The 15,341-nt window shown below is 34.0% G+C and overlaps 1 pseudogene; it reads left to right on the forward strand.

Moving 5' to 3' along the window:
• The first annotated feature begins 5,886 nt into the window (after window positions 1-5,886).
• Window positions 5,887-14,967, forward strand: LOC117913303 (annotated as a pseudogene).
• The last annotated feature ends 374 nt before the right edge of the window (window positions 14,968-15,341 follow it).

A 15,341-nucleotide genomic window follows, 5' to 3' on the forward strand; every position in this document is an offset into this window, starting at 1 on the left:
CAAGCGATTGACAGATTCCAAAAATAATGGTGGTCATGAAACACGATGATGAATGTAGGACAAGGTGGAGGTGGGTGCACGGGTTGGCCGCTGCCACCTTAGAACAAATTGGTATTAGTTATCACTTGTCACCCACAAAATATCGGAGGTAGCCCTGCAGACGTTTGTTAGCTAACGTTTCCATGCATGACAGCCTCATGTTTTTCTTCAATCTAATGACAAGTTTCGTCTCCCCTGATCTTCTTTTTCAAAATAATCTGAGCCACACAAACCGATGTCTGAAATATAGTGAACTTTATTTTAAAAAATATGTATTTATAATTTATTTCATGTCTTTAAAAAATATTATTTTTTAAAATTTGAGATAGTAAAAATTTAATATATTGATTTTTATATAGTTTTTAAAATTTAATTTATTACTAAGAAAAATCGCAAAGAACTCTTACCTTTTACGTGATCTATTTTTTAAAATATAAAAAAAGAAATAACCTAGTACAACAAATGAAATATGAAAAATAAGAGTTCTAATATGATTTAATTTTTCAATATAATCATCAAATAAATAAAAAATTAAAAGATTATCTTAGAAGGTAAAATCAAAACAAAGATGAAAAGATAATAATTTTAAGAATATATGTATTAATTAAACTTAACAAATAAAAAATATAACATATAAAACTATAAAAATTATTTGATTTTCATATAAAAGATCAAGTCAAAACAAATAATAATTCTTATAAAAATAAAATTATTAGATGAGACTATTGCTTAAGAAAACAATGTTCTTGAAAGGACCTACAAAGAAAAGAGTTAGATTAGGTTTAATTATTATTATTATTATTAAATAAATGAATATGGAAAAACAAAAGTTTTTGTATGATTTAATTTTTCTATATTATTATTAAATAAATAAAAATTATCCAAAAGCAAAATAAAATAAAAATAATTTCAAGAATATATATATATATATATATATATATATATATGAGAGTTCTTGCAAAAAGTAAAATTAATACTAAAAATTATGATGATAACTTTTAACATAATAAAGTTCTTGAGAAGATTAATGGAGAGAACAGTTAAAATTTAGGCTTTCATAAAAAAAGTTATAGATAATATCTATAGTTTAATTAATTATATATTGATAATTTATATGCTCATATGATATTTTATTTTTGTAAAATTAAAATTTTCGCTTACATGATCGTATGATTTTATAGAATTTCTTTTTATTTAATAAAAGATTATAAATTAATGTGATTTCAAGTGATAAGTCTTCTTATATTAAATAACATTATTATAGCCACTTTGTATTAAAAAGTTAAGGTTATGTTTGGTTTCTAAAAAGTATTAATGAAAAAAAATTAAATGCTAAGTTATAGAAGTTGTTACACATATCAGAAAATACACAGAGTAAGAAAGAAGAAGAATTGTCTTGTTATTCAAGAGTACATCTGTGTGGGTATTTATAAGCTAGGTGAGGTGGTTAGGTGAGTTGGTTTGGGAGTTGTTACACGGTTGCTCAGTTACAACTATGGGAGAGGAGGTTAGGTTAGGATCTATTTGGTTATCATCCCCCTTCAAGCTCATAAGCGGGGAGGTGACTGTGAGCTTGCTTCGTAAGCTACAAAATTGGGAAATAGACAGATGTTTGGTTAAAATATCAGCAAGCTGATCAGTGGACGACACATAGCAGATTTGAAGCTCTTGTCGCAACACCTTTTCCTTGATAAAATGCAAGTCTAATTCGATGTGTTTGGAACGTGAATGAAAGACCGGATTGGCAGCAAGATGAACTGCACTTTGATTATCACACCATAAGATTAGTGGAGAAGTGGGCAAGCAAAGCTCGTGAAGAAGGGACTGAATCCATACCAGCTCAATCGTGAGAGAGACTAACCCTCGGTGTTCAGATTCAGCACTGCTCTTGGAGACTAAACGTTGTTTGGAAAAGGACCATGAGATGAGATTTGAGCCGAGGAAGACACAATATCTGCTGGTGCTTCGAGGATCATCCAGACAGGAGGCCCAGTCAGCATCACTATATCCCTGAAGCTCCATAGAAGTGGAAGGTTGGAAATGAAGACCAAGAGAGATTGTGCCCTTTAAATAACGAAGAATGCGTTTGACAGCCAACCAGTGAACATCAGAGGGCTTGGCCATGAACTGACAAGCTTTGTTCACGGCAAAAGCAATATCAGGCCGAGTGAGAGTGACATACTGCAAAACTCCCACTATATGACAATATTCTGAGGGATCTGGGAGATGAACACCATCAAACTGAGATAATGTGCGTCCAAGGCTGCTAGGTGTAAGGACTAGTTTAGAAGCCTCCATCTGAGTGCGGTGGAGCAAGTCGGCAATATATTTTTGTTAATTGAGATGCAAAACTGAGCCCTGCTGTTGAGCCTGAATACCCAAAAAATATGATAAAGGACCAAGATCTCTAAGGGCAAATTTGTCATGGAGATAGGAAATGAGGTGGGAACACGTATACAAGAAGAATAAGAATGTTAGAAGCAGTATGGTGAATGAAGAGAGAAGTGTCTGTTCGAGATGACTGAAAGCCATAATCAACCAATGCAACCCGAAGCTTCTGAAACCAAGCTCTAGGGGCCTGTTTCAGGCTATAAAGAGCCTTGTGTAATTTGCAAACATAATGAGGATATTGGGGGTGGACAAACCCTTGAGGCTGAGCCATAAAAACCTCATCTTGAAGGTCCCCATTAAGGAATGCATTCTCCATATCTAATTGATGAACTGACCATTGAAAAGAAACTACTAAAGCAAGGATGAAGCGTATGGTGCAGGGCTTCACAACTGGACTAAAGGTGTCAAAGTAATCCACTCCCGGAGTCTGGGTGAAGCCTTGAGCGACCAGCCTAGCTTTATGCCTTCTTATTGAGCCATCAGGGAGATATTTTAACTTGTATATCCAACGGCAACCAACAATGTGTGCTGAGGGCGGAGAAGGAACTAGACTCCAGGTGCGATTGCGAAGATGGGCTTGATATTCATGTTGCATAGCCTGAACCCAAGGTTCACTCTTAGAGACCTGACTGTAAGTGTGAGACTCACTTGTTGTCTGCATAAGAAAGCTATTTTTCTTATGAATTCCAGATTTTGCCCTGGTCACCATAGGGTGGGTGTTGAGAGGTGAAGGAGAAGAGGAAAGTGTAAGAGAAGGAATGGGTGTAAATGGGACCTGAAGTAGTGGTGGAAGAGAATCTGAAGTGGAGATGCAATCGGGACTTGAAGTAGGGACAAGAAATGACACAATTGGAGGTGAAGATGTAGATAAGAGGGGTGGATTTATTAAGGCAAACATGAGAGGAGTGTGTTGTGGTAAGGGTGAAGGACCAGGTAATGACTGAAATGGAAAAGAGGATTCATGAAAGAGAACATCTCTGGATATGTATAGACGACTAGTAGAGACATCAAGACAAATGTAACCTTTGTGAACCGAGGCATAACCAAGAAACACACAAGCAGTAGATCTATAGGAGAGTTTGTGGTGATTATAAGGTCTAAAGAAGGGAAAACACAATGAGCCAAAAACTCTGAGATGATGATAGTTTGGAACTTTATGAAAAAGAACTTGTAGAGGAGATTGAAAATTGAGGAGTTTAGCTGGTAGGAGATTGATGAGATAGATTGTTGTTTAAAAGACAAATGACCAATACTTGGAAGGTAAGAAGCTTTGAGCCAGAAGGGCCATACCTGTTTCAACAAGATGACGAATTTTCCTTTCTGCCCGACCATTTTGCTGGGGTGTATGTGGACATGAAAACTGATGAACAATTCCATGAGCTTCAAGGTAAGGTTTAAATGCTATGAATTCCCTACCATTGTCGGATTGAATGCATTTGATGGTGGAATTTAACTGGTTTTCAATCATTTTGCGAAAGGTAATGAAAGTGGAGAGGGCCTAGTCCTTGGTGGGGAGAAAATAAATCCAGGTATACTTGGAATAATCATCAATGAAAAGAAGAAAATAATGTGCACCTGATGTGGAAGGAGAAGGAGCAAGACCCTATAAGTCAGTGTGAATAAGAGCTAAGGGTTGGGATGCATGAGAAGATGACAAAGAATAAAGTAAAGAATGAGACTTAGCCAATGGACAAATTTTACATGGAGCAATTTTATTAATCTGAAATGAAACAAAAGGATTACAATAGGCTAAAGCCTTGGAAAGAATAGGAGCTCCTGGGTGTCCAAATCTGGAATGCCAAATTGCACTAGGAGTGAGAGCAAGAACGGAGCTTGTAGACACAAAAGCATGAGTAGACGATGAAGAAGGAAACTCATACAGACCATCCCTAAGCCATTCCTTGAGAAGTGTCTGCTTGGTGACTTGATCTTTGACAAAGAAATGGGTTGAATGAAACTAAAAAAAAACAGCATTATCAGTGCAAAATTTGGAACACTGATGAGGTTAGTGGAGAGTTGAGGAACATGAAGAACTTGATTTAAGCAAAAGACCTTGGAAGGAAAGAAAAAATATTTGTTACCTGTGTTGAGGATGGGTAAGGAATGACCATCACCAATGGTGACCTGATCAGCACCTGAGTACGGTTGAACATGAGAGAGAGTCTGAGCAAAATGACTGAGATGGTGGGTAGCTCCGGTGTCAAAGAACCAGGAATCTTGATGATCTGGTGTTGCACCAAGCATGGCTTGTAATGGAGAAGAGTCCTATGAAGGAGATACACCATTGGTTCCTTGATAGGTGATGTCAAAACAGTGATAACCAATGTTTTAAAAATCGGACCGGACCGGCCGGTCCGACCGGTCGAACCGTCGACGGGTGACATTTCCGGTTCGGTCAGCCCAATGAACCGTTTTATGGTCAGACCGGTATTGAACCGGTCAAACCGCCGGTTGAACCGCCAAACCGGTCAAACCGTCCGGTTTTTTACGAACCGGCTAAGCTTTTTTTTTTTTTTTTTCCTATTCTACAAATATTTGTTACTATTAAGAGGCCCATTAACGAGCCCAATACCTTGCCCAATACTTTTAAAACTTAACTAATAATAAACCCATATTTGATTCAAGCCACCAGGCCCAATCTAATAAAATTATAACTTACAAATCTTTCTCTTGGGCCATGCCCCCAAGCCCAATTCGCTGGCTTGCTTGGCTTGAATAGCATGCTGCAAGGTCTCTATTTATAGAGCACTTGAAGCACATGGAATTCATGTGCTTCCGATGTGGGACTAGGAATAGTACTAACATGGCCTCTTTGAGGGCTGGAAGCATGAGGGCTGGACTTTTGCAATGTTGTTAAAAAATATATATATATATATATTCCTATTTCAAATTTTTATAATATAAAATCTTTAAAGAAATGTAAATATTTAAATTCCTATTTATTTTTATAATAATAATTATAAAAAATAATATAAACAAATTAATAGAATAATTTTAAAACAATAAAATACAAAAAAAAAGATAAAATTAAATATTATAAAATTTTTTCATCTTAAATATATCTTCATTCTTAAATATTACATATTTCTATTTAATAAAATTTAAAATATATCATTTAATTTAATATACCAAATATAAAAACCAAACATTATTAAAACTTATAATTTTATATATTTTTAATTTTATAATTATTTTTAATTTTATATAATATATAAATTATATATTTATTACATCACCGGTTCAACCGGTTCGACTGCCGGTCCGACCAGTGAACCGTGAACCGGTAATTTTTCCGGTTCGATGACCAATCCGGTTCTGAAAACATTGGTGATAACACTTTACAACAGTGTGTCCAAATTTACCACACAATTGGCATTGAGGGCGAGTAGGGAGGTGAGGAGGTCTGTGAGAAGCGGATGAGGAAGATCTGTTAGCAGGTCTGTTATGAGGTCTGTTATGGGGTCTGGTATGAGAAAATGGAACCTGCTGGTGATTTCTTCAGTGATGAGATTGGAATCGAGGTTGAGGAGATTGGAATCTAGATTGATGAGGTCTGGGATGTTGGGTGGAAGGGGTAGCAACTATGTGGGCAGCCGCAAATGGCAGGTCTGCAAATGAGGTATGCTGATGGTTTAAGCGTTGCTCATGGGTAAACAGAATGTTGTGGACGGAGTGGAGAGAAAGATCGTTTTCACGGGCTGTTAAGGAGGCCACAATAGTATTGTATTCAGAACCAAGTCCTCCAAGAAGTTGAAGAATTTGATCACTTTCCTTAACAGGCCCCCCAATACAGCAAGATTATCAGAAATAGTCTTGATCTTGAGAATGTATTCTAGCATAGGATTAGCCCCTTTCTTTGCTGTCTGAAACTCAAGACAAAGCTGTAGAATACGAGCCTTGGATGAAGCATAAAAGATTTTGTGCAGAGCCATCCAAGCATCATGGGAGGTCTGAAACCCAACGATTTGGCCCATAATATTTGGTGTTAACGTGGAATACAACCAGCTAAGAACCATGTGATCGAAATGTCTCCATTGCATAAAAGTGGGATTGAGTTCGCCAGTATAGAGCTCCTAAGATGGGCATGGCTTGGTGTTGTCGATATATTCTTCAAAGCCATTAGCGTAAACTACATTTTCCATCTGGGTTTTCTAGAGAATGTAGTTGTTACGGTCAAGTTTGATAGGGAGGGCATGGTTGAGGGATTGTAAAGAAATGGGGCTGGAAGTTGAAGAAGAAGGCAAATGAAGATCAGAAAAGTGAGTAGATGATGGCATCTTGAAAAAAAAAAATCAAGAAAACAAAGCTAGCTCTGATACCATGATAGAAGTTGTTACACAGATCATAAAATACACAGAGTAAGAAAAAAGAAGAATTGTCTTGTTATTCAAGAGTACATCGGTATGGGTATTTATAAGCTAGGTGAGGTGGTTAGGTGAGTTGGTTTGGGAGTTGTTACACGGTTGCTTAGTTACAACTGTGGGAGAGGAGGTTAGGTTAGGATATGTTTGGTTATCACTAAGAAAAATGATTTTTTTTTTTGGTTATTCTATGAAAAATATCAAATGATTTTTTTTTTTTTTGTTCTATGAAAAATATAAAAAAAAATCAACTATCATTAAGATTTATTAGAAATTTATATATTTTCAAATTATTTAATCTTTATATCTAAAAAATAAAAATAAGTGAAATGAGTTTGAAATAACATATAAAAATAAATTATTGATTTTAATTTTTTTTTTTTCCTTTACTTTTTTTTATTCCACTAAAAACTCTCTATTTTCTTTCTTTCACATTTCCCTCAATTTTTTTCAATAACTAAACATAGTCTAAGAAAATCATTCATATTAATTTTAAATATTTTTATTATGCTACATCTTGTTGCAATTCTACTTTTTAAATAAAAATTATTTTTGAAAGTGTTTATAAGGTTTAGAGTAGAAAATAATTATTTAGCTTACAAATATATTTGACAATTTTTTATTTATTAAAAATAGCTTTTTGAGAAATATTTGTTCTCAAAATTGTGTGATGTTTTAAAACAAATTTGAAGAGTTTATAAATTAATTAGAAAAATAATTGAAAATATGGAGAATGTTATAACTGAAGTAATGAATGTCACCACATTAATTATAATAAATGTTAATTAAATATTATTTATGACTTCAATTAATACTCATTAATGAAAACCATTAATGTTATTTATGAGTTCCATTAATATCCATTAATGGGAATATTAATGGAAGCCATTTGGAAAGCCTATAAAAAGGCTTCCCATCCCCTATAATATGCATCCCCTAAGCAAGAAAGAAATTTCTTACTTTCTCTTATTCTCTCTGCTTTCTCAATTCTCTTTTGTGATTTCTTCTTCCCTATTACATATTATTATCAAAGTAATATATAATTTATCTTTACTACTTTATTTGTATTGCATTTATCCTTGTTTTACAACACATTATCAACACAAATTGCTCTAAAGGTAATTCTTGTATCTTAAACTTGAAGTTGTTTATATAGAATAAAATTTTACATATTTATATTATTGTTGATTTTGTTTTGTTGTATATTGTTAAAAGTTATAAGCAAATTATTTGATTTTATTTATAATCAAAGTTATACCAATGTTTTCAATTTATTAAACTGATTATGATAATATTGTTTTGTCATATATTTGAAGTTATTTGACAATGTCGAATCTCACAAAACTCGAATTGTGGCACTTGACATTTCGGGAAAGAACTATCTATCTTGGATCCTTGATGTTGAAATACATCTTGATGCAATGAATCTTGGAGCTACAATCATAGAAGGAAATCAAGCATCCCTGTAGAATTTCAAAAAACATTGATTTTCCTTCACCATGAAGGTTTAAAAAATGAGTATCTTACAGTAAAGGACCTTTTTACTCTATGGAGTAATTTGAAGGAAAGATATGACCACCAGAAAACTATGATTCTCCCAAAAGCTCAATATGATTGGATGCACCTGAGGTTGCAGGATTTTAAAACTGTTTGTGAATATAACTCCGCACTTTTCAAAATCAGCTCTCAATTAAAGTTGTGTGGAGAAAAAATTATAGAAGAATGCATGTTAAAGAAAACTTTTACTACATTTCATACCTCGAATGTGCTCATGCAGCAGCAATATCGAGGGCGTAGACTTACAAAATATTCTTAATTAATATCATGTCTTCTTATTGCTAAACAAAATAATGAGCTTTTGATGATAAATCACCAATCTCATCCAACTGGATCTGAAGCATTCCTTAAAGTGATCGAATGCAATATTGTCCCAAACTCATGGACGTGGACGAAGATGTAGTCGTGGAAGAAATTCCTGATACCATGGTTTTTATAGTAATAATTCATTGCACCACCAGAAGTGGAATAATAGTAAGACAAAACAAGAAAATGGGAAGTGTTTACAAGATAAACCTCTTAAGAACCATGAGAATAATTGTTATAGATGTGGTATGAAAGAGGATTGGTCACATACTTGTTGTATGCCTAAACATTTGGTCGACCATTACCAAGCATCAATCAAAGCAAAAGGAAAAAAGATAGAGATGAACTTTACCGATAGTGATGGATTGAACCTAACCTACTATGACATTGATTTCTTTAGAGGTCCTAGTGAAAAAACAGACCATTTAATAAATGATGAAAAGATTAACATTGATTAATGTTACTTTATATATCAAATAATATAGTATTATGTCTTATATTTACATTTGATTTTCTTTTGTTATTTACATTATGACTTGTTTTTTTTAATATTAGTTATATCTAAAATCCAACTATGATTTGGTCTCAATATGAACGAGGATGATGTATGTCTCGCAGACTGTGCAACCATGCACACAATTCTTCGAGATAAAAGATATTTCCTCGAATTAACATTAATAAAAGTTAATGTAAGTACCATATCTAGTACTACAAACTTAGTTGAAGGCACTGGAAGAGCAAACATAATGCTACCAAATGGAACTAGATTCCATATAAATGACACTTTATATTCTAGCAAATCCAGGAGAAATTTGCTCAGTTTTAAAGATATCCGCAAAAATGGATATCATATTGAAACTATGAATGAAGATAATGTAGAATATCTTTACATTACTTCCATTATATCTGGCCAGAAGCTTATAATGGAAAAACTCCCAGCTTTCTCCTTTGGGTTGTATGATACAACTATAAAGCCTATTGAATCATATGTTGTCGTGAACTAGAAGTTCAATGACCCAAAAGTTTTTGTTCTTTGGCATGATAGACTAGGTCATCTAGGGTCTTCAATGATGTGTCAAATAATTGAACACTCATATGGGCATCCACTAAAGAACCAGAAGATTCTTTTGCCCAATGAATACTTATATGCTACCTACCCACAAGGTAAATTGATAGTCAGACCATCTTTTATTAAAGTCATATATGAGTCACCAGTCTTTTTAAAAAGAATACATGGGGACATATGTGGCCCTATCTATCCACCATGTGGACCATTTCGTTATTTTATGATCTTAATAGATGCTTTTACTAGGTGGTCACATGTTTGTCTCCTTTCTACATGTAACGTTGCCTTTGCTAGACCCCTTGCACAAATAATTAAATTGTGAGCACAATTTCCAGATTATCCAATTAAGACAATACATCTTGATAATGCTGGTGAATTTACTTCTCAAACATTCATTGACTATTGCATGTCAGTAGGGATAAATATTGAGCATCCTGTTGCTTCTACTCATACCTAAAATGGTTTAGTAGAATCCTTCATCAAACGTCTCTAATTAATAGCTCGACCATTACTAATGAAAATCAAACTACCTAATTTCGCATGGGAACATGCTATTATGCATGCTACAACTTTAGTCTGTATTTGACTTACAACTTACCATGAATACTCTTCTTCACAACTTGTACTTGGAAAATAACCAAATATTTCTCACTAACAAATCTTTGGTTGTGCAGTATATGTACCAATTGCACCTACACAATGCACTAAAATGGGTCACCAACGAAGACTTGGGATTTATATATGTAGGTTTGATTATCCATCTATCATAAGATATCTTGAACCTTTGACAGGCGATATTTTTACAACCCACTTTACAGATTGTCATTTTAATGAGAGTGTTTTCTCATCATTAGGGGGAGAAAATTAGATTCCTGAAGAACGACAAGAAATTACTTAGAACACATCTACTATGTCCTATCCTGATCCTCGTACAAATCAATGTGAACTAGAAGTTCAAAATATCATTCATTTGTAAAATCTTGCAAATTAACTACCAAATGCATTCATTGTTACAAAGAAAGTGACAAAGTCACATATCCCAACTGCAAATACTCCAGTATGGATTGATATCCATGTAGGACAGTTAACAAATGAATCTAAGATACGCCTGAAGCGTGGTAGACCTGTCGACTCAAATGATATAACTCCTCAAAATATGAGAACACAAGAAAAACTTGACATTCTAAAAAAGGTCATCAAAATGACTGATCAGTTTAAAATTGATAAATCTATAGCCCTAGAAGAGGTATAAATAATGCAGAAAGCCCCTAAAAAGGCACATATTGAATAAGAAGCCCCTGAAGAGGCACATATTGAACAAGAAGCCCTTAAAAAGGCACAGGTACCTGAAAATTGTGAGATCTCAGTAAGTTATGTACACACGGGAGAAAAATTGGATCAAAAGAATATTATTATTAACAATATTTTCACTTTCCAAGTGGTCTCTGATATCATAAGAAATTATGAAGATCCTGAACCACGAAATATAGAAGAATGTTGACATAGAAATGATTAGGCAAAATGGAAAGAAGTTACGCAGGCAGAGTTAAACTCATTAACAAAACGAGAAGTTTTTGGACCTGTAGTCCAAACACCTGAAGATGTAAAGCTTGTTGGGTACAAATGGGTATTTGTACGAAAGTGCAATGAGAATAATGAGATCATAAAATATAAAGTGCAATTAGTAGCACAAGGTTTCTCGCAAAGACCTGGTATTGACTACAAGGAAACATACTCTTCCGTCATAAACAAAATCACATTTCGTTTCTTAATTAGTTTGGCAGTCTCAAAAGGACTGGATATGCGTCTCATGGATGTTATTACAACATATTTATACAGATCCATGGATCATGATATATACATGAAAATCTCTAAAGGATTTAAATTGCCTGAAACAAATAGTACAAAGCTTCGTAGCATGTACTCAATCAAGTTACAACTATCTTTGTATGGATTAAAGCAATCTGGACGCATGTGGTACAATCGCCTTAGCGAATACTTGTTAAAAGATGGGTATGTGAATAACCCTATATGGCCATGCATCTTTATTAAGAAATCAAAAACAGGATTTACAATTATTATAGTGTATGTTGATGACTTAAATCTTGTTAGAACTCCTGAAGAGCTCACAAGAACAACAAATTACTTGAAAATGAATTTGAGATGAAAGATCTTGGAAAAACAAAATTTTGTCTCGACCTGAAGATTAAACAATTTCTAAATGGAGTTTTAGTATATCAATCAACATACATTAAGAAAGTTTTGAAGTGTTTTTATATGGATAAAGTGCATCCTTTAAGTTCTCTAATGGTTATCTGATCACTTGATGTGAAAAATGACCCATTTCGTCCTTGCGAAAAAGATGAAGAATTACTTGGTCCTAAAGTACCATATCTTAGTGCTATTGGTGCACTTATGTATCTTGCTAATTGTACACGTCCAGACATTGCTTTTTCTGTCTATTTATTAGCAAGATACAGTTTCACTCCAACTTGAAGACATTGGAATGGTATCAAACATATATTGCGCTATCTTCGCGGAACTACTGATATGGGTCTATTTTACTCAAAGGAATCAAAGCAACAATTGCTTGGATATGCAGGTGCGGGATATCTTTTAGATCCACATAAAGGTAAGTCACAAACAGGGTATGTGTTTAATTGCAATGATACTGTTATTTCATGGAGATCTGTCAAACAACAATGGTAGCCACATCATCAAATCATTCAGAAATATTGACAATTCATGAAGCAAGTTGTGAATGTATATGGCTAAAATATATAATCCAACATATTCGGGAATCATGTGGACTCTTCTCTATCAAAGGTGACCCAACAATATTATTTGAAGATAATGTTGCATGCATTACATAAATAATAGGGGGTTATATTAAAGGAGATATAACTAAACACATTTCACCAAATTTCTTTTATACACATGAACTCCAGAATAGTGGTGAAATTGATGTGCAACAAATACGCTCAAGTGATAATCTGGAAGATTTATCCACAAAATCATTATCAACCTCAACATTCAAGAAGTTAATACATAAGATTGGAATGCGTCAACTCAAGGATATCGACATAAGGGGGAGTATGCTTGTAAAAGGGTGTTAGTATATTGTACTCTTTTTCCATTCGTCCAGATTTTGTCCTACTAGGTTTTGCTGGCAAGGTTTTTAACGAGGCAGTCCTAACATACCAAGAGCAACTTAAAGAATTATAAGAATATTGTACTCTTTTTCCTTCGCTAGGTTTTTTCCATAGGATTTTTTACTAGCAAGGTTTTAATGAGGCATATTCTTCAATGTGGTGGACATCCAAGGGGGAGTGTTATAACTGAAGTAATGAATGACACCACATTAATTATAATAAAGGTTAATTAAATATTATTTATGACTTCCATTAATACTCATTAATGGAAACCATTAATGTTATTTATGAGTTTCATTAATATCCATTAATGGGAATATTAATGGAAGCCATTTGGAAAGCCTATAAAAAGGCTTCTCATCCCTTGTAATATGCATCCCCTAAATAAGAAAGAAATTTCCTACTTTCTCTCATTCTCTTTGCATTTCATTTTCTCAACTTTCTCAATTATCTTTTGTGATTTCTTCTTCCCTATTATATATTATTATCAAAGTAATATATAATTTATCTCTACTACTTTATTTGTGTTGCATTTATCCTTATTTTACAATAGAGAAGATATTCAAAAGCAAAGAATAAGGTGAGAAAATTAATAATTTTTATATTTAGAATAAGAATCGTTCTAAGAACCTTCTTTATTGGAACTCTTGGCATTCTCCAAATTATTAATTTGGGAGGTACCTCCACTCTATTTCATCCAAATTACCAACTCATTTACTCATTTAGAGTTTTTTCTTATGTTAAATTATACGTCATGTATAAATACTTGTATTTGAATTGTCTGATCGAGTATAATATATGGCAACCTTTTTTCTTTCAACTACTATAAAATTAATTTAACTTTTTATGAATATGCTTAAAATATTGGCTTGAACAGAAAACAGTGATATCTAAGGCAAAGCACATAGCAGAGGAAGCCATAACCAATCTCTATTGTAGCATCTTGCCGCAATGCTTAGGCATAGCCGAGTTGGGTTGTTCTTCTGGACCCAATGCTCTTTTTGTCGCCCTAGAACTTGTGATCATAACCTACAAAGTCTATCAGAAACTAGGTCGTCAGTTGCACGAAATTCAAGTGTTCCTCAATGATCTTCCACGAAATGATTTCAACACTCTCTTTAAAACCGTCACAAAATTTCAACAAAATTTGTCACAAGAGATGGGCAATGGAGTTAGACCATGCTTTTCCATGGGAGTTCTGGGTTCTTTCTATTACAAACATTTCCTTAGCCGAAGTCTACATTTTGCCCATTCTTCTTACAGCGTGCATTGGCTGTCTCAGGTGACCATATATTTGTCCTTTTACAGCTACAATAATATATTGACAAAGAAGGAATCATGAAATTTATCTGGAGTGCAATTGTTTATTAGGTTCCTCCAGGGTTAGAGGACAATAAAGGTACTATTTCATGTCAAGTTCAAGCCCACCAAGCGCACTTAAGGCTTACTATGCACAGTTCCAAAAGGATTTCTCGGTGTTCCTCAAGCATCGCTCAGAGGAAATAGTTGAAGGAGGGCGTATGGTCGTCACAATCATATGGGGAGAAGAAGTGAAGAGCCTACCAGTAAAGAGTGTTGTTACAATTGGGAGCTTTCGGCTTTGGCTCTCAGGGATATGGTCTCAGAGGGTATACATTACCATATTTAAGCTCCTTCATGTTGTTTCAGTCCAATGCTGCCAATTTGTACTTCATCATTAAGGAATAAGGAATAACTCTTCTTGTGGTAACAAAGAAATTGCTTATAAACAATGCAGGGGCTCATAGAAGAAGAAAAATTGGATTCCTTCAACATTCCTCAATATACGCCATCTCCTACGTACTGGAATGAAGCTTGAGATTGAAGAGGAAGGATCATTAGTCATAGACCGGCTAGAAGTTTTTGAAGTGGACTGGGATTATTACGAGAGTGGTGGTCCTTGAAATGCTGCAAAGAGTATTAGAGCGGTGGCAAAATCAATGTTTGCTGCTCACTTTGGGAGTGGAATCATAGAAGAGGTGTTCAGCAGACACACGGAGAGATTGTTGTTAATCGCATGTCCAAATAGAAGCCTCAGTATGTCAATTTGGTTGTTTCCATGACTGTAAGTGGATGATCAAAGTGAACGTTGTCTTTAATTATCATCAATTTTAATGTTGCCTTAAATTTCAATAAGTAGAAAGATTCATATAAGATTGGGTATTTAGATGATGATCAATTGTCAAACACATTGAATAAATGTTTGAGTAAATAGAACTTTTATTCTCTTGAAGAAAATACTAAATATCTTCATGATACTTTTATTGCATGCTTGGATGATATAAATGAATTTAAAATTCAGAGTACATTTATTGTATCCCTTAATTTGAATGCTTAAGTCCTCAACTATGTACTTCAAAGAATAAGGAAGAGAAAAAGAGAGTATCCTAATTTTATGGAGTAATCACGCCAAGGATATTTGATTTTCTCATTTGATTTGTCATTGTCTAT

This window comes from Vitis riparia, chromosome 4, assembly GCF_004353265.1.
Source record: "Vitis riparia cultivar Riparia Gloire de Montpellier isolate 1030 chromosome 4, EGFV_Vit.rip_1.0, whole genome shotgun sequence".
Classification (NCBI taxonomy): domain Eukaryota; kingdom Viridiplantae; phylum Streptophyta; class Magnoliopsida; order Vitales; family Vitaceae; genus Vitis; species Vitis riparia.